This window comes from Ovis aries, chromosome 15 (assembly GCF_016772045.2).
Source record: "Ovis aries strain OAR_USU_Benz2616 breed Rambouillet chromosome 15, ARS-UI_Ramb_v3.0, whole genome shotgun sequence".
Classification (NCBI taxonomy): Eukaryota; Metazoa; Chordata; class Mammalia; order Artiodactyla; family Bovidae; genus Ovis; species Ovis aries.
In genome coordinates this window covers 40,070,050-40,094,820 of record NC_056068.1, presented here as the reverse complement: position 1 = coordinate 40,094,820, position 24,771 = coordinate 40,070,050, and the positions used below count along the sequence as shown (strand labels likewise).

The 24,771-nt window shown below is 44.7% G+C and overlaps 1 protein-coding gene and 1 non-coding gene across 2 annotated transcripts in view; one reads left to right on the top strand and one right to left on the bottom strand.

The window, feature by feature from the left end:
- Window positions 1-24,771, top strand: part of PARVA (parvin alpha) — a 166,818-nt gene that overhangs the window by 18,783 nt on the left and 123,264 nt on the right. The window lies entirely within an intron of this gene.
- On the bottom strand, window positions 12,884-12,956 carry TRNAG-UCC (transfer RNA glycine (anticodon UCC)). Its single transcript has one exon. It is a non-coding gene; the product is annotated as a tRNA-Gly (tRNA).

Genomic DNA, 24,771 nt, shown 5'->3' with positions numbered 1-24,771 from the left:
GGTCTTATGTGTGTTGACTCATTTAATTCTGCCAAACCCTATGAGTCACCGTGAAATAGGTTCTATTATTATCCCCATTTTATGCATGAATCAACCGAGGCACGGAGAGGTTAAGCTACTAGCCCATGGCTGGTAAATAATGGAGTAGTGGATCCAGGGTTCAAACCCAGACTGTCAGCTCTGAAATCTTATCTTCCTAACCACTGTGTCTTCCTGCCTCCCACTATATGTTTATATATTTCTGTAGGAAAGTTTTCCAAAGTTATAACAGTTAAGTGACATTTATTTTCCTCTTTTTAGTTGCATTTAAAAAATAAAAACGGGTTTTTTTTCTTATCATAGCAATATAACATTCTACCAATTTTGAAAAATACAGAAGAGGAAGACTAAATTATCCCCAGTGCTATCGCCTAGACCAGTGGTCCACATGAAGGGCCAGTTCTTTCGTATTTCCAGTCCACTGTGGACTGTGGTGTCCCACTGTGTGTGACTACTGTGCAGCTTGTGTAACCTGGGACTTCCATCCCAGTTTGACAGCATTCAAGCTGGTCTGCACCCTGTTCAACTCGCAGTTCCATGAGACATGTGCTTGGATGTCGCAGCAATACTAAATTGCTAAAAGTTTCCAAATGCACACTCTAGGATTATTTTCCTGATAGGGTAACATGCAGTTCACAGACTGCTGCTGTCCTGTGAATCACTCTGCAAACTGCATTGACTTAGACACTGTTTCCATTTTAGCATGTTTTCCAGAATTTAAAAAAATTTTATTTTTCGTTTCTTCACATTTCTTTTTCTCACTGTATTTCCTGTTACGATGTTCACTATAAATAATTCTTGAATATAAGAATTTAGTCTTTAACGACTATGATATTATAATATTCCATCTGATTAATGTACTGTAGATGACCGACCTAGTCCTTCTGTCATGCAGTTCAGTATATTTCCATTTATTTGCCATGATAAAAGTATGATGTTGAACAGTTTTAGTCTGATTGCTTTTCCATATTTAATATTTCCATAGGGTAGATTTCCTAGAATGGAATTACTGGGTCAAACAATATGAAACCTTTTCAATTTCTTGGTAGTTATTACCAAAAGGGGATATGCCAATATATGCTCCCAGCAGTAGTCTATGAAAGTGTCTGCTGAACAACATCCTTTTCTGCATTCGTAATTATAATTTAATTAATGAGAACAACCTTAATTGTTTTTAATTTCTCTGATTACTGGTGAGGTTGGACATTTTCCATGCGTGTGGCCATTTATATTTCCTCTTTTGCTTTATACTTGACTGTTATTACTTTGAACAGATTTCAAGCTACTTTAAGTTGGAGGCCAAGTCAATCCGTACAGAAAGTCTGTACTTGCTGATGTATGGTCTCTCCTTTTTCTGGGTCCTTCCTCTTTTCTCTCTTTTCTCTGCTGCCAGAATTAGGGGATGGCTTTATATGGTCTTGATGGTCCCATCTTTAGAATAAGCCATCTGAATTCAGACCAAATAGTGTACATAGACAATGTAGCAAGTATTGGGACTGTGGTGTTTCTTTGTTTGATTTGGCCATGCAATGCAGTTTATGGGATCTTAGTTTCTTGACCAGGGATAGAACGTGGGCCTTCTGCAGTGAAAGCTTGGAGTCCTAACCACTAGCTTGCCAGGCAGTTCCCTATATGGGACTGTTTTATCTGAATGAATGTGTTCTCCCAAATTTCTATATTGAAATCCTAACCCCCAAGTGGCAGTGTTAGTGGATGGGGCCTTTGTGAGGTGATCAGAGAGAGGTTAGTGCCTTTATCACAGGGGCTCCAGAGAGAGCCCCTGCCTGCTTCCACGATATGAGGACCCGGTGAGAATGCATCAGCTGCACACAACCATGCTGGTGCCTTGATCTTAGATGCTGACCCTTCGGACTGTGAGAAATAAAGTTCTGTTGTTTGTAAGACACCTCGTACATGGCAGTTTGTTATAACACCCAACAGACTAAATTGGGGATATTTCTTGAGTATTTTCAATTTTTTGCTCAAAAATATTTTTCTTTTTTTTTTTCTTTTCCTTTGGTTTCTGTGCTAGTGTCAGATTTTGTCTTTTTTGTAACTATCACATGCCAACTTGAATCAAGCAGTTTTTGAAACTACTGATCTGCTGGGATTTCGGATGTATTTTTGTTAGTGATGGGGAAAGTAGGAAGCATTTTTGAAATCGGGATGAGTTTAGGAAAGTCTAGATGTCTGAGTACAAATATTTAACCATGTTCCCATGTGCTGTGTGCTTTATTAGCAGTGTAGGCAAAGTGAGGCCCGAGGAGCAGTGCAGGCTGAGGTCTGGCAATAGATGTGGACCTGTGTTTCCCTTAAAGGGATTTGCTGAGAGCTCTTAGTTAATATTGGGCTTCCCTTATAGCTCAGTTGGTAAAGAATCCTCCTGCAATGCAGGAGACCCCGTTCGACTCCTGGGTTAGGAAGATCTGCTAGAGAGGGGATAGGCTACCCACTCTGGTATTCTTGGGCTTCCCTTGTAGCTCAGCTGGTAAAGAATCCACCTGCAATGCGGGAGACCTGGGTTCGATCCCTGAGTTGAGAAGATCCCCTGGAGAAGGGAAAGGCTACTCACTCCAGTATTCTGGCCTGGAGAATTCCATGGACTGTATAGTTCATGGGGTCGCAAAAAGTCAGACACAACTGAGCAACTTTCCACTTTCACAGTTAATATCAGGAGATCTTTGTCAGTGAGATGTGATTTCTCCATGTGCCCTTTCAAAGTCTGTGCCAATGGCAGGTGTGGCAGTGGTAGTGGCACCAGAATATTCCACTGCAGGTGATTCTCACCTTTACAAACCTCCAGTCCCCTTCCAGGGTTGGTGGATATTTGTAAGCAATGCGAAAGACCCTAATTGGAACCTATAGTTACCATAAGGGCAAATAATTTTAGCTAGCTAAAATACATAGACATTAAGGGAATTGAGACTGGAAATTATTTAATTTCATACTTAGGAAAGCTATTAATAAGCATCCATTCAAAAAAAAATACACAAGGTTCAAATTAGTTTAGAAAAAGCTAGGTTAAAGGAACTTCTTTTCTTCCTATCAAGGCTTAATACTCTCTCTGAATTTCTAAAGCAGGAGCTAAGTAACATATAGGATACAATATTTATAAAACTTCCTACTTTTCAAGAAACATCTATTAACCTCTTGCAAAATAGGTGTTTTGTAGCACACATCATTCAGTGGAAAATGCTGGAGCTGCCCAGCTTCTCTGGCATTGGTGTTCACATTGATCATGAGTCTTTGAAGCTGATGATTGTTGTGCTGAATTTTATAGGATTATCTGGGAAATGAGATGGACTTCCCTGATAGCTCAGTTGGCAAAGAATCTGCCTGCAATGCAGAAGACCCTGGTTCGATTCCTGGGTTGGGAAGATCTCCTGGAGAAGGGAAAGGCTACCCACTCCAGTATTCTGGCCTGGAGAATTCCATGGACTATATAGTCCATGGGGTTGCATATCCCCTGCTTTATAAGACTGATTTTTTTTGGAATGCAGTTATTCACCACCAGCTCTCTTTTATGTCCAGTGGTAGAACAGTAGCCTTTGGGGAGCAATAGGATTAGGAAGTCATCATCACAGGTCAGGTGTTTAATGGCACTAAAAATGTGTCCTCCTTTTACTAAAATAGAACAACCAAGACAGTCGAGTAAGCTAAGACATTTGATCCAATTTAGGTTAGTGGGCCAATATTACATAGTGGTTAAGGAGAGTAGATGCTTAGAAATACAACTGCGTATGTCAGACCCAGACATTGCCACTTAACTAGCTGTATGACTTTGGGCAGTGAGCCAACCCATCAGAATTCTCAAGTTCCCCACCTGTAGTAGAGTGAGAATAATAATTTCACCTACAAGGGTTGATGTGGGAATTAACAATGCATGGTAAGAGCTCAGAATTTCACGTATCAGTTGAGAGCCTGGCGGGGAGCAGTTGGCATCCGTGATAAGGTAATCAGAGACAGTGATGAAGGGACCTTCATCACTCCACCCAAGTGATGTGGGTGGAGTTGAAGGAAACCAAGGATGGCAAGGCACCCCAGGGCCGACAGCAGCTGGGAACAGATCCTACCTGTGAGCCTTTAAGGGGCAAGGGACGGGGCACTGACCAGCAGCTGGGAAGAAAGCTGTAGCTGTAGAAGAGCAAACCATGGCCTGACAGGGAGGGAGCCAGGGGATAAACATCTCATCCACTGGTCCAGCCCAGCTGTGCCAGAGAGGGGATTTGGAGCAACAAGTGGTAAGGGCTCAGGGGGTGTTACCTAAGAAACACTTTTTTTTTTTTTTTTTTTTGGCATCAACTCTTGGTGGTGGCACACAGGCTTCTCTCTAGTTGTGACACATGGTCTCAGTTGCCTGAGGCGTATGGGATCTTAGTTCCCCAACCAGGGATTGAACCCTCATCCACGGCATTGGAAGGCAGATTCTTAACCACTAGACCACCAGGGAAGTCCCCAGCTAATTTGATGGATACTGTGTAATTAACTTCCTCTTTTCCCCCTTGGTCACAGAATCTTCTACAGGATTGCTCTTGCTTATTCTCAGTGGCACTTCTGGAAAATTGAAAATGACTTAACCTTATTGTGCCTCTTGCTTTCTTTCTGCAAAGGAGATACTGCTGGTATGTTTCTCATGATGTGAGATGAATTAATACATGTCAGGCACATAGAGCAGTGCCTGGTGCATAATAAGCTCTCAGTAAAAATGAAGCCATGAGCTGTTGCCTTTCCTCACAGTTCCAAAGGGATATCAATGTGTATATTCAGCTTTGTTGCAGGTAATAAGAAGGAGCTTGTTTTTCTCCTGGGTCTGGCCCTCCATCTCAAAGTTTAATACCTTTCTGATTGTGTGTTTCAGTGGTTGAGTCTCCATGCTGGACCTTAACTCAGTCCCAGAAACCCGAATACATTTTCTGATGCTGATGGTAACTCCTCTGTGCTGTACTTGGCACAATGAAGAAGGCATTTCTCGATCCTGCTCTATTAGCTCTGCCTATTAAATCTTTGTGCTAACGCACATGCTGTCAACCCCACCAGCAAGTGTCTTGGCAGCCTCCTCCCTTCTCACAGAGGCCAGTAAGGCAGGCGCCATCTCTAAGGCCCTGTCCACTTTTCTCTGTTTCCTCTTCTCTCCCTCTTTCCAAGGAGGAACCCCTACTTGGAACCCCTATCAGTGTGGAACCCCTACTTCACTCTGCCTCCTCCTTTACGTTCCCCTTCCCCCACCTCTTCTATTGATAATAAGGGTGTGGAGAGACAGGGAGAGGGATCCTCTTGGTTTTCCAGTTTTGCCGTGAGCAGGAGTCTGTGGCTTTGATGTCACCTGGATGGAGAGCAGGTGCCCTGATTAGTCCTCTAAGGGCATGGGGACCCTACACAACCCTCGGGGTAGAGAGCTGATGATCAGAAGCTGATCGGAGCCCCCACTGTGTTCCCCCGCCAGCGCTCTGGGCATTTGGCCTGAGGGGTTCTGCTATGGGACCCAGACCAATATCAGACCAAACAACTGAAGTATGTGTTTAGCATTTATGTAGGGCAGATGGGGAGAAGTTGGCTGTTTGTCTTCACAATAAGACAAAGGGATGACAGTGTTTTTATTTTGCATCATTTTCTGAGCTAAGCAACATCTTGAAAAATATTTAAAAAGGGAGTTTAATAGTTACTCAGATACATCACTTATTCCCCTAAATAGGTCTAATGGCTAGGGTTAGTTTGGTTTTTAAATTTCAGCAGACCTGGACCTGCTGAACTCAAGATCCTGTCAGCTCACTGGTTTCAGGCTTGGTGGTATGGCCTCTTGTTACACCTTGCAGTTTGCACATTGGGCAGTACAAACAGCTTTATCCAAAGTAGCTTTCCAAGAGGACTGTGCCTTTCCTCCCCATCCCACCAAGTGCATCATCTTCTTTGACAAAGGGGGACCCATTATGCTTTATCAGTATGGAGGAAGCAGTATGGAAACTCGAGTTAACTGGTACCATATTTCCAATTTATTCCAGGGATGTTTTAGAATTTCTTATAAACTTGCACCCCATGAAGCCATCTAACTGGCTTACCATTTAATATAGCACTTATTTTTAATCACTGGGGAACGCTTAGATAGGAGGCTGGCCAGGACCTGAGTTATGGCCTGTGTGTAGTTTGTTTATTCATTTGTTCAGCAAATAACCAAGTGTTATTCCAGCCTGGATGACCTTTAGGTCTTGGGGTTGCAGGTGACAGCAGGGCATCCTGGGGCTCTCGTGTTGGAGGTGAAGGGCTCACGATTTGGGAAGATCAGCCCATTTGTGGTAGGGATCATGGTACATGCAGACCCTGCTCCCTGGGGATGCCAAGGTGGGTGTCGGGGTCCCAGGGAAAGGATCCAGTCCTAACGGGATTCAAGAGTACACTCAGTCTCAGCAGGCCCAGGAGGGGGAAGAAGGAAAGCCCTTTATGCTAGAGCCCAGTCCAAGAACTTGATGCTGCCAGCAGTTGGAATTGCTTTGGTAGCCTAAGTCTTCTGTGGTGGGGCCAGCCTCATGGGCATGGGATGGCAGATGGCCAGGACCTTGCGCCAATCACTAGATGGGGACTGGAAAGAAAGCACTGAGTTTGGCCCCATTTGGGGCAGTGTGGGTGGTCCTGCTCACTTCCAGCTGTGGGGCTTGAGTCATCAGAAGCCCTGGCCAGGGTGCTTGGACGTGTGGCCAAACCCAGAGTCCTTTTGGTCCTGGCACCTGACCCTGGCCATCCACATCTCTCCTGGAGATTAATGAGCCATTGTCTGATGTCACTGAGGAAGGCTGTGGCAGGCTGGGGAGGAGACCTCAGAATGTAATTGACGTGGTTCTCACACGGTCCATATGGGATCACTCACATGTGCCTGGCTTTCCAGTTTACAAAGGAGGGAATTTGGGCTATGTCAATTACCAGCTGGGTATCTATGTACAAACCACTTAAACCCTCTTAGCCTCAGTTTCCTCGTTTATAAAACAAGGATAATGAAAGTCACTGCCTCGCCCATCTAATGGGTATTTTATTTGAGACAATGAAGGACAGGGCAAGAGGCCAAATGGGACACAAGAAAAAAGGGCTGGGACAGGTCTGGAGGAAATGCTGAGAATATAGTTTGTCACTCGAGAAGCAGGTAAAATGGTGAAGGATGTTCTCTTCTTCAGATTGCCTAAAATTGTGTAGTCTCCCTCTCAGTGGACACTGAAATTGCAGGATTCAATGCAAATCAGATTGTAACTATGATTTCCCTGATCATAAAAGAAATACATGCTTATAAAAATTTAAAAAAATATTAACTATCAAGACAAACATTAAAATAAACCATAGTCTTTTTATTGCTAATATTTGGATGTTTTCTCTCTCATTTGTATATCTAATATTTTAACAAAATAATCATACTGTATATTCAGTTATGGGACTCAAGCTTTTGCAATGTAATTTGTAACATAAATGTTTTTAACAGAATTAGACTCATGGTGTTTATCAGTCAGGGTTCTCCAGAGAAACAGAAGCAGTGGAAATATATCTGTATTTGTATATTGTATATACATATACACGCATACAGACACATAACATACAGACACACATAAGCATTTGTACTAAGAGATACACACACACACACATATATTTGAAGAGATTTGTCTCAGGGGGTTGGTGTACATGTTTACAGGATTGGCAGATCTGAAACCTGTAAGGCAGGCCAGCAAGCTAGATACTCGGGCAAGAATTACTGCTATAGTCTTGAGGCAGACTCTCCTCTCTTATGGGAAATCTCAGTTTGTGTTTGTAAGGCCTTGAACTGATCAGATCTGCCCACACTACAGAGGGTAATCTTTTTCACTTAGTGTTAATCCTATCTATAGAAATACCTTCGTAGCAACATCTAGCTTTTGATTCAATAACTGGGTACTATAGCCTAGCCAAATTGACACACAAGACCATGAGAATTAAGTTTCTGTAGTTTATAAGCCACCCAGACTGTGGTATTTTGTTATAGTGGCCCGAATGGGCTAAGACATACCAGAAGTATTTGGGGATACTCAGTTCTCTTCTCTCTCATCAAAACTGGGCATTATTTATTTATTTATTTATTTTACCTTATAAACTTGCTAGCCAAAAAATTATATTCTGTTGGTTGTTTGATTTTTAGCCTGTAACAAATTTATTGAATCAGCTGACTTCATTGGAGTTCAGTCAGGAAAGAGCCCTCCCTAGCCTGAGCACTGCCTTAAAACGTGCTCTGTGACATCTTAGGTGGATTGCATGTCCAGCTATGAGGACATTTAAGGAATTAGGACTCACCTGTAGGTTTGAAGGCCTAGTCCAGTCTGAAATCAAAACTTCAGCTTCCCTTCCAATTCCATGCTCTTCCACTCCCCCTGGCCCAGCCTGCCCCACAACTCCGGCATGGGTGTGGGGGGTGGGCCTGGCGTGGCCTTTCGCTCTCTCCATTCCCTCCTCCTATTTCTCTTATCTGCAGTTGGGGCAGGAAGGAATATGAGAAGGGACAAAAGTCCTCCTATAGTGGTGCCATTGTTACAATGCTCTCCTGATGGTTGCTGGCTCTCTACTAATGTGTTTGGTTTTTCAGAGCTCCTGCAAGGAATTTTAAAAGAATTCTTCAATGTGGTTAGCTTGCTTGGGATTTCAGTCTCTGGGAATCCGTGATGCAATGGCCTCCCCTGTTATGCCTAAAATAATGGCATTGCAGGACTGCTGTTGCTGTCACCCATAGGAAAGCATGTCGTCTATTTAAATTCCCCCAAAATGACAGCAACGTGGAATGAAAATTCTGATGCTTAAAAAGCATATTTCTGATTGTTAGAATATGGAAAAATCACTTCCTTTGCAGATTGGAACTTTTTTCTTTTTTAAGGTTCATTTCGGAGGCCTCAATTCCACTAGATTAGCCCAACAGTTCATCTGGATTGTATTCCCCTGATAAGGAATTCTTGGTTTGCCGTGACCATGTCTCCTCCCGATCTGGTTTCATAGCTCTCCCAGTCGAGAGTGTAGACCAGCCTCCGTTAGGCTCACTGATTGACTTGGCCGTGGTGCCTGGTTAGTAGGTTCTGTCACTATTTCAGTGCCGTCCAGTGAACGGGGGACTGCTCAAGAGCTTGAGCTAGTGTTTGCCATCCCTGCACCTCCCAGCTGGCCTAGTGGTGTCTGATGAGGAGCTTGGGGGTGGCTCGTTGAGAGGCTGGGGTGTTGAGTATGCTCTGAGTTGGAATTCCAGCTGACCAGCTCTGTGAACTTGGCCTTATCGTCTCGTTTCCTCACTGGCATAATTCAGATTAGTTCATTTATAAATGTGTATCATGTGCCTACTATGTGCTAAGCACTATTTTAGGAGTTGGGGATGTGGCAGTGAATAGGCTAGAGATCTGAATAACGAGAGAGGGTCGACGATCTTGGGGATGAATGTTCCAGAAAGAGGGGTCTGCAGGTGCAGCCACAGAAGTTCAAGGAACCGAAAGGCTCCCATGGTTGAAGCTTGGAGGTCGAGGGGAAGCTGGTGGGAAATGGAGCTGGGAGTCGGGCCAAAGTTAGATCCCGAGGGGCTGCCAGAAGACTGAGTTTTTCCCTAAAACATATGGAAAACTATCAGAGGATTTTAGAGGTGAATAACATGATCTGGTTTACTAGTAGTAGTAGTTACTACTTCTCTTTGAACATTAACTGCAATTAAATAAGATAATATATGCAAAATTACTTAGTGGTATGCCTTGTATGTAGTAGGTGGTTGATAAGTGTTAATTAATATTTTTACCTTTTAGCGAGACACTGGTGGTCTCCTACATAGTTTGACCTTTTGAAGTTTGTGATAGGCTGAATAATGGCACTCCACAGATGTCCATGTCCTAACCCCTGGGCCTGGCAACTATATCACCTTATATTGCCAAGGAGAATTAAGGTTGCAAATGGAATTAACATTGTTAATTTTAAGGTGAGACCTTAAAATAGGGAGAGTGTCCTGAATTATCCAGATGGGTCCAGTGTAATCATAGTAATCCTTAAAAGAGGAAGAGCAAGGCAGAAGGGAGTCAGAGGAGACACGACCATGGAGAAAGGCCAGAGAGAGACAGTGTTACTGACTTTGAAGATGGGGGAGCAGCCACGAGCTAAGGAGTGCAGGGGGCAGAGCTGCAAAAAGCAGGGAAATAGAACCTTTTACATTCCCCTTAGAGCCTTAGATGATTGCTTCTTGACAGGAAAGCTACAACAAACCTAGACAGTGTCAAAAAGCAAAGACATCACTTTGGCAACAAAGGTCCGTATAGTCAAGGCTTTGATCTTTCCAGTAGTCGTGTACAGTTGTGAGAGCTGGACTGTAAAGAAGGCAGAGCGCCGAAGAATTGATGCTTTCGAACTGTGGTGCTGGAGAAGACTCTTGAGAGTCTCTTGGACAGCAAGGAGATCCAACCAGTTAATCTTAAAGGAAATCAACCTTGAATACTCATTGGAAGGACTGATGCTGAAGCTGACGCTCCAATACTTCGGTCACCTGATGTGAAGAGCTTTTTCACTGAAAAGGCCCTGATGCTGGGGAAGATTGAAGACAGAAGGAGAAGAGGGTGACAGGGGATGAGATGGTTGGATGGCATCACCGATGCAGTGGACATAAACTTGGGCAAACTCTGGGAGATGGTGAGGGACAGGGAGGCCTGGCCTGCTGCAGTCTGTGGCGTGACTGGGCAACTGAACAACAAAAACTAGAGCCTCTAGAGGGGAATGAAGCCCTGCCAACATCTTTTTTTATTATTATTAACTGTTTTTGGCGGCTCTGGGTGTCTGGTGCTGTGCGTGGGCTTTCTCTAGTTGTGGTGGGCAGGGGCTTCTCCTGTGGCAGGGACTGTAGGTGCTCGAGCCTCAGTAGTTGCAGCTCTCAGGTTCCAGAGCATGCCATCTTCAGTAGCTGTGACACACGGGCTTCGTTGCCCTGTGGCATGTAAAATCTTCCCGGACCAGGGATTGGACCCACGTCCCCAGCATTGACAGACAGATTCTTGAGCACTGGACCACCAGGGAAGTCCCCTGCCAACATCTTGATTTGAGTCCAGTGAAAAACCCGTTTGGACATCCGACGGCCAGAACTGTTAGTGACCTTGTGTCGTTTCAAGCCACTAAGTATGTGGTAAAGATTTCGTACTAAATATTCCGAACTCCAGTTTAGTTTGCTCCAGTATGACCTATGACGCATGCGTTTTAAGATTTCCATTTAGTTCACCATCTGTTGATTGATGCCTACGGCATGCCAGGCTAGATAAGACGACTCTGGAGGAGTTGACCGATTAGGAGACTTTCTGGTATTTCCCACAACCTCCAGAGGTACCAAACTCCATATGTGCCTCTGGTGGCACATGGCAGCCTCTCAAGTACAGAAGTGAAATGAGGCCTGCTTTTCATTGACCTGGGAGGGCAGGGGAAGCGGCTGAGCTGGTGGTGAGAGGTTGGGCTCTCAGCTCCAATCCCCTTGGCTGGTGACCCAGACACAAGGACTGCAGGGAGAGGTGGGCTTGCCCTGGGCCCAGCCCCCAGGTCTCCTCCGTGAGGCACCCCAGCCCTCCCCCTGCCCCCACTAACACCCCTTCTCAGGCCCTGCCCCTCCCCTGGGGGGGCTCTGGGCCAGCTGCCTCCTTGCTTGGACTGCTCTTATTTTCCCTTTACTAATCATCAGGTTCTGTCTGTGGAGGCGGCAAACAGGGGCTCCTGGAGGCAGACCTGCCCAGGCACAAGTTAGGGGCTCAGCAATGCCCGGGATGTGATTGGTTGGGGCTGGATACAAAGGGTTCCTGTATAAAGCAAGAGCCTTCGCTTTATCCTTTTAGGGAAGTTCATTCTCTCTGGTTGCCTCTCCTCCTCCTTTGGGAGATGTTGCTAGAATATTTCTGCAGCAGGGGCCCAGCCTATACCAGTCCATCCTTCACACTGAAACTGTCAGAACATATGTGTCAACACCAACCACCAGCTCTGACCTAGTCCCTCATTGACTGGAAATCCCCCTCGTCTTATCACCCCATTTATAGCTGTGGTTTCAAACATTAAAAAGAATAATAAAATCAATGCATTTTTTTTCAGTGAAATATCAGTATATAAAGCTGAATACCAGGAGGCAGTAAAGTATAGAATTGTCATTAAGTATCAGGACTCTAGCATCAGACAGAGCTGGGTTCAAATCCAGACTCTGCCACTTATATAATCCCAATGAGTTGTCTAATTGCTGAATTCATTTCCTCACCTGTAAAATGGGATGTTGGCAGTTCTTAGTGCATGGGGCTGTTTTGGAGATCAGAAGTGATTACTTAGGAGAGTGCCTGGCTGAGCATAGGTACTCAATAAAATGTTGGCTCTTATTACTAGAATATGAATTAATCTTCTAAGTTCTCATGTGTAACATGTATTATCATTTTATTATACAAGTGTATAATTAATATTTAATTATACAACCCATTGCAGACAGTAGTTTGGCTATCTGTATGAACACAGAACTTTTTAAAAATCAATTTTATTTTTTTGAAACATTTCAGACTTATAAAAAATTTTGAGGAGTACAGAAATTCCCATTTGCCTTGTATATAGTTTCCCCTATTGTTAACATCTTACACTAGTGTGGCACATTTGTTGCCATTAATGAACCAAGATCGATACATAATCATTAACTAGGCTCTGTACTTTATTCTCTAGTTTTCACCTAGGAGCTTCATTTATCTGTTGCAAAATTGCATCCAGGATAGCAGATTACATTTATTATTATTTTTTTAAGTATGATAGCATCTTATTTTAGTTTTTAGAATACTTATTTACTTGGCTGCTTTGAGTCTTAGTCGTAGCATGCAGAATCCTGTTGCCTGACCAGGGATCGAACCTGGGAACTCTGCATTGGAAGTGCAGAGTTTTAACCACTGGACCACCAGGGAGGTCCCGGCATATTACATTTAATTGTCACTCAGAAATGGAATTAGGCTCCTCTAAGGAATTAGGCTCTTGTTGTCTGCAACAGGCTCTCAGACTTCTCTTGTTTTTGATGGCAATTTTCAGGAGTACTGGTGTTTTGTAGATATTTTATAGGATGCCCCTGTATTGGAATTTGATGTTTCTCTCCTGGTTACCCTGGAGTTGAACGCAGGAATTAGCAGTCAGTGGATCTTGGATGGCTACCACAGAGTTCTCTTAGCTTCAGCATCCATGAAATTAGAATCGAATGTCTGCGGGAACTTTCAAGCACAGTTTGGAGAATCACGGATAGATAAGCAGGGTCCTTGGTGTGGCCTATGAGATCCTTCTCAGCCTGCCCTACCCACTTCTCTGGCCTCTTCTGCCTGCTGGGAGCCCTCCAGATCCACCACAGTCCCCCGAGAAGTCTGGCCCTTGATGTGTATTGATTCTTCTGCCTGGAATGCCTGCCCTCCTTTCTGTGTCCAGCTAATTCTTGGCCTCTGAGATCCAGGTTAACTCTTGCCCCTTCCCTGATGTCCTTCCCACTTTCCCTAAGGAGGCTGACACTGTCCCCGGGGTTCCCTCAAAACTTGGCATTTCTCTCTGTATTGTCCTTCTGGGTACAGGTATCGGTCCACCTCTCCCTCTGGGCCAGAAGCTTCTTGAGAGCAGGGACTGAGTCGTAATCCTCTCTGTATTCTTCATGCCTGGTGTGAGGCCTGGCATGCAGTAAATGCTTAAGAGCTAGCTGTTCAGTGAATGACTGACATTTAAGAGAGGTGCTGTGTCTGTACCAGCCTTAACACAGCATGTGTCCTTGATCCTTCAAATGTGGGGATGTCCCTGTGGATGAAGGATGCCAGTAACTAGCCCTTGGGTGGCTCTTTTAAAGCCACTTTCTCCCTGCCCCTGAGAGGTGTGAGTACATGGTGTGAACATGGAAAGGGCCACCAGGGGGCTCCAGGGAGTAGTTCACCGACCCAGCCTGAGAGGAAGATTGAGTGGTGACTTCAGCAGCCAGCCTTGAGTCCTGCAGAATTCACAAAAAAAAGTGTGTCCAAAGAGAGGTCTGTTTTGCTACTGACGTACCAGGCTCTGTAGCAAGGACAGGATGTACCAGCCTGTTCTGAAAACACGTGTGGGCTCCAGACAGTCTTTTTCCCCCAGAGATTTCTGCCTGCAGAAATTCGCACAAAAGATACCGATAGCCAAGAAATAACATTTGCAGGAGCAAATGATCTCGTTACAACTGCCAGCAGACCTTCACTTCATTCAGATATCCGCGTTTCTGCTTCCACTGCAGAGTTAATAGTTCTCCCTGGATCGGAACCTCTTAATGGGTATTACTAAAGCCAAGATTATAACTGAGAAGTTGGAGCCAAAATCTCAGGGCTTTTTTTTTGAATTCTATGAGAAGGGGGAAAAAAGAGCTGAGTTGATTTAAGATAATGAAATTTGAATTAGAAATTCCTCTCTGGGGTCAGTAACCTCTTTAATTTTGCCCTTGTGGCTGGTATTATTAACTCTCGTAAGAATGACAGTAGCTCTAGTGTATTGGGTACCTACTCCATGTTACGCTTTGGGATGGACATTGTGTCCACGCCAGGTACCTGCCCTTGGGCATCCAGGGGGAATTAAAGCAGCATAATCCTCACCCGTTCTGCTACAAAGATGCGAGCTCCGTCACATAGGTGAGGCAGCTGAGGGTCAGCCACATTAAGTGGTTTGTCAAGGCTGGAAATCAAATTCTTCCTGGCTTCAAGACTTGAAGTCTTGTCAGTCACACAAGCACACCCCAAAAGGCTCTAAAATAGCTGCCAATCATGAAACATGTCTGTGCTCCAGGGGATGGGATGGGATTGGGTTATTGCAGGAGACAGAAAGATATAGTATTGCAAGTAAACCCATCATTAATAATAATGATGAAAAGGATGATAGTATCTTACAGTTCTGGGGCTACAAGCTTCCCAGCAGTCACGGTAGACAAATGAAAATATGGGGGTGGGGGTGGGGGGTGGGAATCTGCTAGAATTGAATGCTGTTTGCACTCAGAAGACTTTTATAGTTTAAGAGCAAAGTTAAGATGGAATCTCTGAATTCGCATGTTTTAAGAGGCAGACTCCTCCTCCTAAGGGTTTTGACCCAGCTGCTCATGATCCTCCCGCACCCACCTTCTGTTTGGCTCCCCAAATGTGACGGTGATCAGGTGAGGTGCCCATAGGACAGGCTCCAGGAAACTGGCCCTGGTGGCTCCCTATCCCAAAGGCTTTCTCGCCAGAATTTCTGAGAATGAGCATGCTAAACCATAGAGCCCAGAACCAAACTTGGAGAACACTCCAGCCCCAGCTGAAAGGCATTAATTGTCTATCCACAGCTTTCTTAAACAGGAGAGCATTTGTAACTGGAGCGCAAAGCAGTTTCAACACAGAACTATGACTAAAGGAGGATATGCAAAAACCTCTCATGCTTTTGTCCCATAGCCTAAGTCCCTTCAGAAGCCTCCAAGCTTCTCAGGACCGGGTGTGTGCCATGCCCTTAGCCGGGCATCACGCTCCCATGCCCGGCTCATCCTTGGCAAGTTCGCTTCGCTGTGCTCCAAGACTTACCCCGGGGTCAGCATGGAGCTATTAATTATTTTTCTTTGTCAAACCTTTGTCAGCAACTTCATCCCCAAAGAAGTGGTTTGTATTCCCTTTGGCAAGAGTTGTGACTCTAGTAAATAAGAGATAATTACACTCGGGTTTTAAAATTAAAACACCCAAAAAAGCTAACAGTGCCAGTGAGGAGTTACTTATATTTCACAGCAGCCTGCCTCCCTCGGGACAACAGACTGAGTTTGCTGTGTTTCATGCAGACTCTGAGGGGTTTGAAGATAGATTTTTATTTTAAGAGGCCTGAAACTCTTCTCTTGCTTCTAGTTCGTATGAAATCATGCTTCACATTCTTTCGTATTTTAGCACCTTTGGAGGAATTTAAGGCTCTAAAACTGCAATTAAAATGTGAGCATTAAGGAGTCGCAAGATTAAATGAGAGAATGTATCAGAAAGCATTTGGAGATGTTTTTATTGCATCATGTTCATTCTATGTGCATAATGCTTGGATTTGGCAGGGAAGGAGAAAGGCGTTCTTGTCTTGTGGCTGCTGAGAATTTCTTTTTCTTTTTTTTTTTGTCCTCTACTTTGCACTTGGAAAGTGAAAATATATTCAAGTGGGTCCTTACAAACATTTGATCTTGTTTTCATAAGAAGTGAGAGGAATTGTGAAATGTAATTTTAAAAGTGGAAATATACATTTTTTTCTCATGAAGAATTATTTGCTTAGCGTCGTTTGGCCAGTGACCCCATCTCTGGGGCAGGAGAGTAGTGTCAGGTGTGGCTGACCCTTGCTGCCTGTTCACAACAAACCTCTCATTAGTGTGCCTGGTGGAAGTTGGTGAAGTTTTGCTTCATGGAGCTGCCGAGGGGAGAAGACGTCCTGCCGCTGTGTCAGAGGACCTAATGCCATAGAATGAAGGGCTGTGCTCTTTTTAGAATGTAAGGCTGGCTGCGGAGCCCACCTGGGCACTGGTGGGCAGGCTTAGCTCTTTGCTTTTCCCCCCACGTGCCCCTCCCCCACCACCTTGATGAGTGATGTGCGGAGGCCAGTAGGGAGCACCGAGGACTCCAGGACTTGGGGAGAGTATGTCTGACAAGTGAGCTGCCAACTGCACTTACACAGATGGGCGTTTGGGCCCTGGATATCTGTGAATACCCGCCCCCCCCCCCCAAAGACATTGTAGGGCCCGTAGGAGTAAAGATGGTGTGGGGAACTTGAAACCAGGAATCCAACGTGGTGGAGTGGAGAGAGTTAAGTTTCATGTGTTGTGTGCTAAACTTTCTCATAGGGCTTTCATATCTGTAAATTGTAGGAGAAAGCCCTCTTTTGACAACCCTGCGTTTAAGACGTTGCCACCACTTTGACTATTAAGGGGCATTATCTTGCCCTCCCCACCCCCGCCCCAGATGTGCTTTGATAACCAGGCAGCACTCCCTGATGTCATCTATACTTAAATTTATTTGGAGGGATGAGGAGAGTTTTAGCCCTTGAGAAACAATGGCCAGTGTTTACTCTCCAGGGGAATCAGCCTTTACATCATCTGAACCTAAGACATTTTCTGAACTGTAATATATATTATCACAGATCTTAATTTGAGGCATAGATGTTAGAATAATTTCATTTTGAAATATGGTGGTAGTAAAATCCAGCATTAACGTGAGCAGTCAGTAATTCAAACTTTTATTTGCTCTGCTATCAAAGGAATATCTTTCTGCTCCCACCAGCTGGGTGTGGGGAGCAGGGAGTGTGGGGGTGGGGGGAGGGGAAAAGATTTAGCGTTTTTGCTGATAATAGTACTTTTCCAGCCCAATTTGATTTTTTTCTTAAAGAACTGCTTCCCCCCCTCCCCCTTGTAACTGATTTGTTTAGTTTCTGAAGTCCGCAAGAGTCCTGCGTGGCTCCCTGGATCTTTGTGAAAAGGCACATGACCTTTCCCACTAAGCTGTTGGCGCTAATCTATGCATGCCTTACCAGGGGCAGAAAGTTTGAAAACTTATGAGAACTGTTTATAATCTCCATTTGTTTCCCCCTTTCAACATCTTAATGCCACAGTGAACTGGCTGTTTTGGCAAAGAGGTCTCAAGTGGGATGATTGAGGGGGAATTTTCCCCCTTGGTGGAACTGATTGACTAGCCTATGTGAGCTGCTTTAGAAAACTTTTCATCTGTAGAATAATTTTGGCCATTATGAACATAAATGGCTTTGTCACCCTTTAGCAGGCAGATGGAGCATGTGTTTCACATTATTAATTCGAGGTGGTGTTAGGGCTGGTTGAAGCAGCTTTAAGAAAGCAGAGTCTACACGGCCCCATCATGCTTCCAGTTCCACTGCTCAGGCAGTGTTCACACTGCCCAGGGTTGCGGAACAGCCCCTTCTGATGGGAATGCTGTGTGACATGGACCTTGCCAAAAACTAATGGATCATTTACAGGAAATAAGAAGTTAAGGAGGAGGATGAGTCAGTAGACTTCAAAGCGAACCCATTTCCACAGAACTTAAATAATGAATACCAAAGACTGAGGATTTCACAGACAGCTTCTCCAGCTCTCAGTGCAGCTGGAAACTTCGAGCAACTCCAGTACTGTCTGCTCTGATAACAGCGTCCCAAATGCTTCAGGAAAGAAGAGGCGATAAGGAAGGCAGGGAGAAAGAGTAGGGCAGAAAAAGAAAGAAGGGGAGTGATTCGCAAAGAAAGATAGAGGAAGAAGGGTGGATGGGTGGATGGATGGGATAGATGGAACGAGGGATGGAGGAGAAGGGAGAAGGAGCAGAGGGACGGAGGGGCAGAGGCTGGGGGTGTCAGGTGGTAGGTAGTTAAGTCTAATTTTGTACAGATATATTTTGTGTGGCAAGTATCCTGGTACCCCTGTCATGTGGGTCTCTGTTTAGCGGATTGTGCTGTGCTTAGCCACTCAGTTGTTGAGTGAATTACTAAAGTCAAAATAAAATTGTGTATCTTTTAAATGCCACTTAGTCATTTATGAGATCATAGACAAGGGGTTTAAGGAGTTTTATTTTGGAACTGCTTATGATGGAGAACTGTGTTTGAGAAAATTGAGTGCTGGTTCAGATTACAAGCACAGCACAGAGGTCCCTCACTTAAGGAAACTTGTATATATCAGTGAAACAGTTGGATTCGGGAGATTTATGTGTATGACATAACTTTTTTTTTTTTAGATTTAAGGGAAACTCTATTCAGTCTTTTCCAAAAGCAACCTAGCTTAAAAACGAATTGAGATCAATAGAGAAGGAAAAGCTAGACAGATAGGCAAACATACACACCCACAAAGGGAAGGTAGTACAGGTCAGGGCTGCTAAGTCAGATTCTCTCCGTCTTGGAAGTGAGGTCATCACAGATCATAGTCAGCTCACCATTCCCTGTAGTTCTCTGCTCAACCACCTTCTCCAGTGAGTAGACTCGCATCTGCTCCTTCCTCAGGACCACCTGCAGCACCAGGGCTTCCGTCAGGGCCTTCCTTGTTCCAGACCTAGGCAATCTCCTTGTTTGCCTGCTGAAGCTTCTCCTCCCCCTGGTCCTTCAGCACCTGGTCCTTCTGGCCCTCCTTCCTGATCCTCGCTATGTAATCCTCAGCGCACTTCCTCAGCAACTCTTCACTCGTGCGGTGGCCTTCGATCACCTTCTGTTTCTCAAACTGCTTGAAGAGGTCGAAGAATGACTTCTCCTTATAGTATAGGTCTGCCGTCAGCTGAGCTTTCTCCTTCAGAACCTTCTGGATCTCGACCTTGGCAGATTCCTTCTCTTTCTGAGCCTCCTCCGTTGCCTGGTTCACAGGCCCCTCAAACCCGTCCACAATCTTCCCCGTCTCCAGGACCCTCTCCTGCAGCTCCGCGCACCTGCCCTGCAGCGCCTCATTCTCCTGCGTGGCCTCCACCGCTGTGTCCAGCAGTTCCACTTTCAAGAGTTTATCCATAAGAAACAATTAGACAAAGGTATGAACACTGTGTGGATAACAGCATTGTTCATACTTGTGAAAACCTTGAAATAAACTTATACATCTAATAGATATCAAATAAATCATGGTATATGTATATTGCATATACTATAACATCATCAAAAATACAATGCGGTTCTGTATTATTGACATGGAATGATTTTCACAGTATATTAAAAATTTTCAGAAAGTATATGCTTATATGTGTATAAACACTTATATTTACATTGAAAAAAGGTCTGGAGGGATATACCTAAACTGTTAACAATGATTAAAACTAGGGAGGTACGGTTTGGGGTGATTTTAATTTTCTTATCTGCAGTTTCTCATTTGTTTTCTACAATGAATATGTATTACTTGCCTACTCTAAAAAACAATTGAAAGAAAAAAAAAAAAACAATTGGTAGGAGAGGGGGATTTTTCACTCTGAGAGAGGATTTATTCAAGCTTTTTTCCCACAGAGAAGGGCCCAAGTTAAGTTTGTGTTTACAGAGCCCTTCCCAATGTTGGAAGGGGGGAAAAAAAAACCTTCCCAAATGTCAAAATCCTGTTTCTGGATCTCTTTTGCTTCAAGGGCCCTCTAGTGCCAAGCCCTCCTCCTTGCTCACAGCCTGACCGGAGTCCTCTCGGGTGGCCGGATGCCCTTGCAGCCAGCAGAACTGGATGGGGAGGCAGCAGGGGTGCCTCTGGCCAGATGGTAGGTGCCCTAGCCTCTGGGCTGGAGACTCTAGGTTCTAATGGCAAGTGACAGAGACCACCCAAGGCCAGCATTGGTATTTTAAAAGACTTGGGGACTGGAGGGGGAGGAGCAATCACTTATCTAAAAGAAGAAACCCTAGACTGCCAGTCACTGGAAGGTTCTTGCTGGACCCAGGCCCTCTTGGTCTGGAGGAAAACCAGGAAGTGCATTCGTGCCCCATTTTCAGAAGTTCTCCAAGCACATCAGCATGGGCCCATCGAGGGTCTGAGGCGGGGTGTGGGGGCTTTCTTGCTGCCTTTTCCATGATAAATGCTTCTACTTTCTGGGTGGCGTGGGGTTTTATCCCCCCACCGTGGGCTTGGCAAGGGCGCTCTGGCAGGTCCTGACCACAGGCCTCCGAGAAGTCCCTTCTGCATCTGCTCTTCCATCTGCTGGAAGGCCATGGTGACCTCTGGGACTACTTCCCACTCTTGTCTTGATTTTTCTTGGTTGGATCCAGCTGGTCTCATCCCCGGGGCAGGATGGGTGTGGGAGGAGGACCAAGACAGTTGGGATTCTTTAGCTGGTGGGTTGCTGGCCTGGAGGAAAGCCCAGCTTCTCAGCCATCCCTGCCACAGCCTCCCCCCACCGCCTAGTTCTTGGTTGGAATGGAAGATTCAGTTCTAACTTGGTTTGGAATCAGCATGCTGATTGCTTCCTTCTCAGCAACTGGACCTCATTGGAGCCAGACTTAATCTTTATTCATCACCCACTGGCTATGTGATCCAGGCAGATCATTTAACCTTTCTGAGCCTCTGTTTCCTCATCTGTAAAATTTCAGCTTTATTGGGGGTGGAGGTTGGAGGGGAAGATGGGTAGGTTGAAGACTTACTTCCCTAACATAGGGAAGTGCTTCGAATAATAGCTCACACACTGTAATAATATTATTACTGCTGTGACAACTGACATTGACTGAACAATACTTTATGTCAGGCAGTTTTCTAAATACTTTGCCTATAAAAATTTACTTAATCCTCACAATGACCTCTAGAGTAGATACTAACTAATCCCACTTACAGATGAGAAAAATGGAACCATGGAGAAATTGAATAACTTGCCCAAGTTAGTATATGAATTAGTGAAATAGCCAGGCTGTGACCAAGAAGTTTTTTTTTCTTTTCCTTTTTTTGTAGTGGTAAAATACACATAACATGGGCTTCCTAGGTAGCAGGAGGCCTGGGTTCGATCTCTGGGTCAGGAAGATCCCCTGGAGAAGGAAATGGCAACCCACTCCAGTACTCTTGCCTGGGAAATCCCATGGACAGAGAGAGGAGCCTGGCAGTCTATAGTCCATGGGGTCACAAAGAGTCAGACATGACTGAATGACTAAACAACACAGAACATAAAATTTACCATCTTAAGCATGTTCAAGTGCACAGTTCAGTGGTGTTAAGTAAATTCACATTGCTGTGCAGCTGATCTCCAGAGCCCTTTTTCAGCTGGTAGAACTGAAGTTCTATATCCGCTAAACAGCTACTCCCTATTACCCGTCCCCTACCCCAGACCCTGGAAACCACTGTTCTACTTTCTGTCCCTATAAGTAGAACCATGCAGTATTTGTCTTTTTGCGACTGGCTTATTTTACTTTGCATAATGTTCTCAAAGTTTACCTATGTTGTGGTATGTGTCAGAATTTCCTTTCTAAGAGTGAATGATATTCCATTACGTATATATATATATACACACCAGATTTTCTTACCCATTCATCTGTCCCTAGACATCTGGCTGTTGTAAATAATGCTCTTATGAACATAGATATATCTGTTTGAGTTCCTGCTTTCAGTTCTTTTGGGCATATACCCAGGGGTGGAATTACTCGGTCTTATGGTAAATCTAATTCTAATTTCTTGAGGAACAGCCATACTATTTTCCATTATGGCTATACAAGTTTATGTGCCCACCACAAGAATTCCTATATCTCCGCATTCTCCCCAACACGTTTTGCTCATAGTAGCCATCCTAGGGGATATGAGGGGGCATCTCATTGTGTGTGTATGTGTTTTTAAAGATTTTTGGATGTGGACCATTGTTAAAGTCTTTACCGAGTTTGTTACAGTATAGCTTCTGTTTTATGTTTCGCTTTTTGGCCCTGAAGCATGTGGGATCTTAGCTCCCCAATCAGGTATTGAACTCGTACCCCTGCACTGGAAGGAGAAGCCTTAGCCACTGGACTGCCAGGAAAGTCCCTCATTGTGGTTTTGACGTATGTTTCCCTCCTGGTTAGTGATGTGAGCTTCTTTTCATGTTCTCCTTGGCCCTTTGTGTATCTTTGGAGAAATGTCTATTCAAGCTGTTTGCCCATTTTTAAATCAGGTAGTTCGTTTTTTTGTTGTTCAGTTGTAGGAATTTTTAATATAGTTTGGATATTAACCCTTTATCAGATGTATGATTGACAGATGTTTGCTTCCATTCTGCCTTTTCATTCTGTCGATTCTGTCCTTTGATGCACAGAAGTTTTAAGCTTGGTGTAGTTCAATTTATTTATTTATTTGTTTTTTACTCTTGTTGCCTTTGCTTTCGGTGCCATAGCAAAACAAGGAATACTTTTGGGTGATCTATAGTTGAGGAAAGATGAGGGAATAGGCAAATTCTATTCATTTTGTTTGGAAAAGTAAGACATGAAGACAGGAGCCAGCACCCTTTGTGGTGCTGAGTAGTGTAGAGAGACTAAAAAAAAAAGATAAGCTGTAACTAAGCAAAGGCAGTTTGGAATTGGATCTCAGCCCAACATGAAGAGAAAAAGAGCCTAAGAATACTGTATTAGCAGACAATGTTTGAAGCAGAAAAAAGAAAAAGTCCTGAAGGGCTGAGAGCCAAAAAGTCCAAGTAAGAATAAAAAATTAGGAGAAGATGGGGAAATGATGGGCCTTTGACAGTCTAAAGGGGGGAAAAGGTGGTGTGCATTAGAGAAGGATTATTGGGTTGAAATTTGAGCAGGGAAGTTAAAAAATTCTTCTGGCTGGGCAAAAAGGGAGATTCTACTGCCGGGGAAAATGGATTTTGCAACAGTAGGGGAGAAAAAGCAGGACACAGAGGAAGTGAGGCTGCTAATTACGAGAGGGAGGGCTTTTCAGAGACTCAAGGAAATGACTGCAGAGCTAAATTCTTAGTCCCTTTCAGCCTTCCCTGTCAGGGGTTCCAGCAACAATGAGCCGAGCACAGCCAGAGCAGGCGAGGAAACAGGAGACTCGGCAGCCCTGAAGAGCGTGCAGAGAAGTATCTGAAGCCCATGCATGCCCTTTGGCTTCTATTATTTATGTTAAAAATGGCGAGCACCGTACTGTGGCAGGAAGAACCCTGGCCATGATGGCTGCTGCACACCCCTGAAAGGCGGGAGAAGCCTTCAGTGTCTGAGGCAAACAGACCTCGAACAGCAGCAGCCTGGCCGGAAGACAGTGCCGCATGCCAGGGGAGAGCTCACCTGGAAAGAGCACTGTGCTGGGGGTCCAGAGGCCTGGTGCCTCCCAGCTTGGCTGTAAGTCCACTCTCCTTCAGTGATTCCTCCCATCTTCTTCTAGAAAACAAAGGCCACAGCTAGCTGATCTTCATTTCAGAGAGGCAAAGAGTCTTACTCAAATGACCTGAAGTCGATGGGGATAATATTAAGGATGTACGTGGACAAGAATTCCGAAGACGCAGACTGGGTGGGCCAGCGGCAGAGCAGACACCACAGGAGAGCTGGAGGGAGGACCGTGGAGGGTGCTTGGAACCGTAGAAGTTTCTGGACTGTTCGTCTGGCATTCTGCCACTGACGTGACTCTGTTCTGTTCTCTTGCTACTGGATGGCTTCCTGCCCCTCCTCTCTGGATCTTTTCTGTCTTTGCTCCTGCTTGAAGTAAGGATTGTTCTGTGAACTCTGATCCTGAGCCCAAGACTTGTTCTTAGAGGATAATGAAGATGATAATAGCAGCTAACGTTTATCAAGTGCCTACTATGTGTCAGGCGCTGTTACAAGCACAAGATAGGTCTTAAATTACTTTATAGTCTTCGCAATCTTGTGGGGGCAAAAACCACCATTATCCCCAGCTGGAAAAAGCTGAGGCGCAGGAAAGTGATTTGCTGTGGTCACACAACTAGTAAGTGTCATAACCAGCATTCAGATCCAGGCAGTGAACTCCAGAGCTCACCACCCGCTGCTCCCAGCAAGGAATGGGAGGAGTGAGCCGCCAGAGGTCTTCAGTTCCTGTTTTCCTCGATGGTCACCCAAGCAGCAGTCATCTGTCTGTTCACATCAAGCTGCTTAGGACATTTGGGGGGGTATTTTTCAATCTGTACCAGCTCTGAGAGTTAGTACTGAGTTGACTGTATGTAACATCTTGATGGACTCAGGCATTTGCCATTATGGATTGCTTGACATGGGATGGTCAGGGAGGCAGGCCGACAAGAGAGGAGATTGAGGATCTGGTTCACTAAGAAGTCGTGGCACAGACAAGGGCATTCAAGCCTGGTAACAGAGGGATTACAAACATCTCAGCCCTACTCGGATGTCTAGGCAAAGATGTGGGACTAG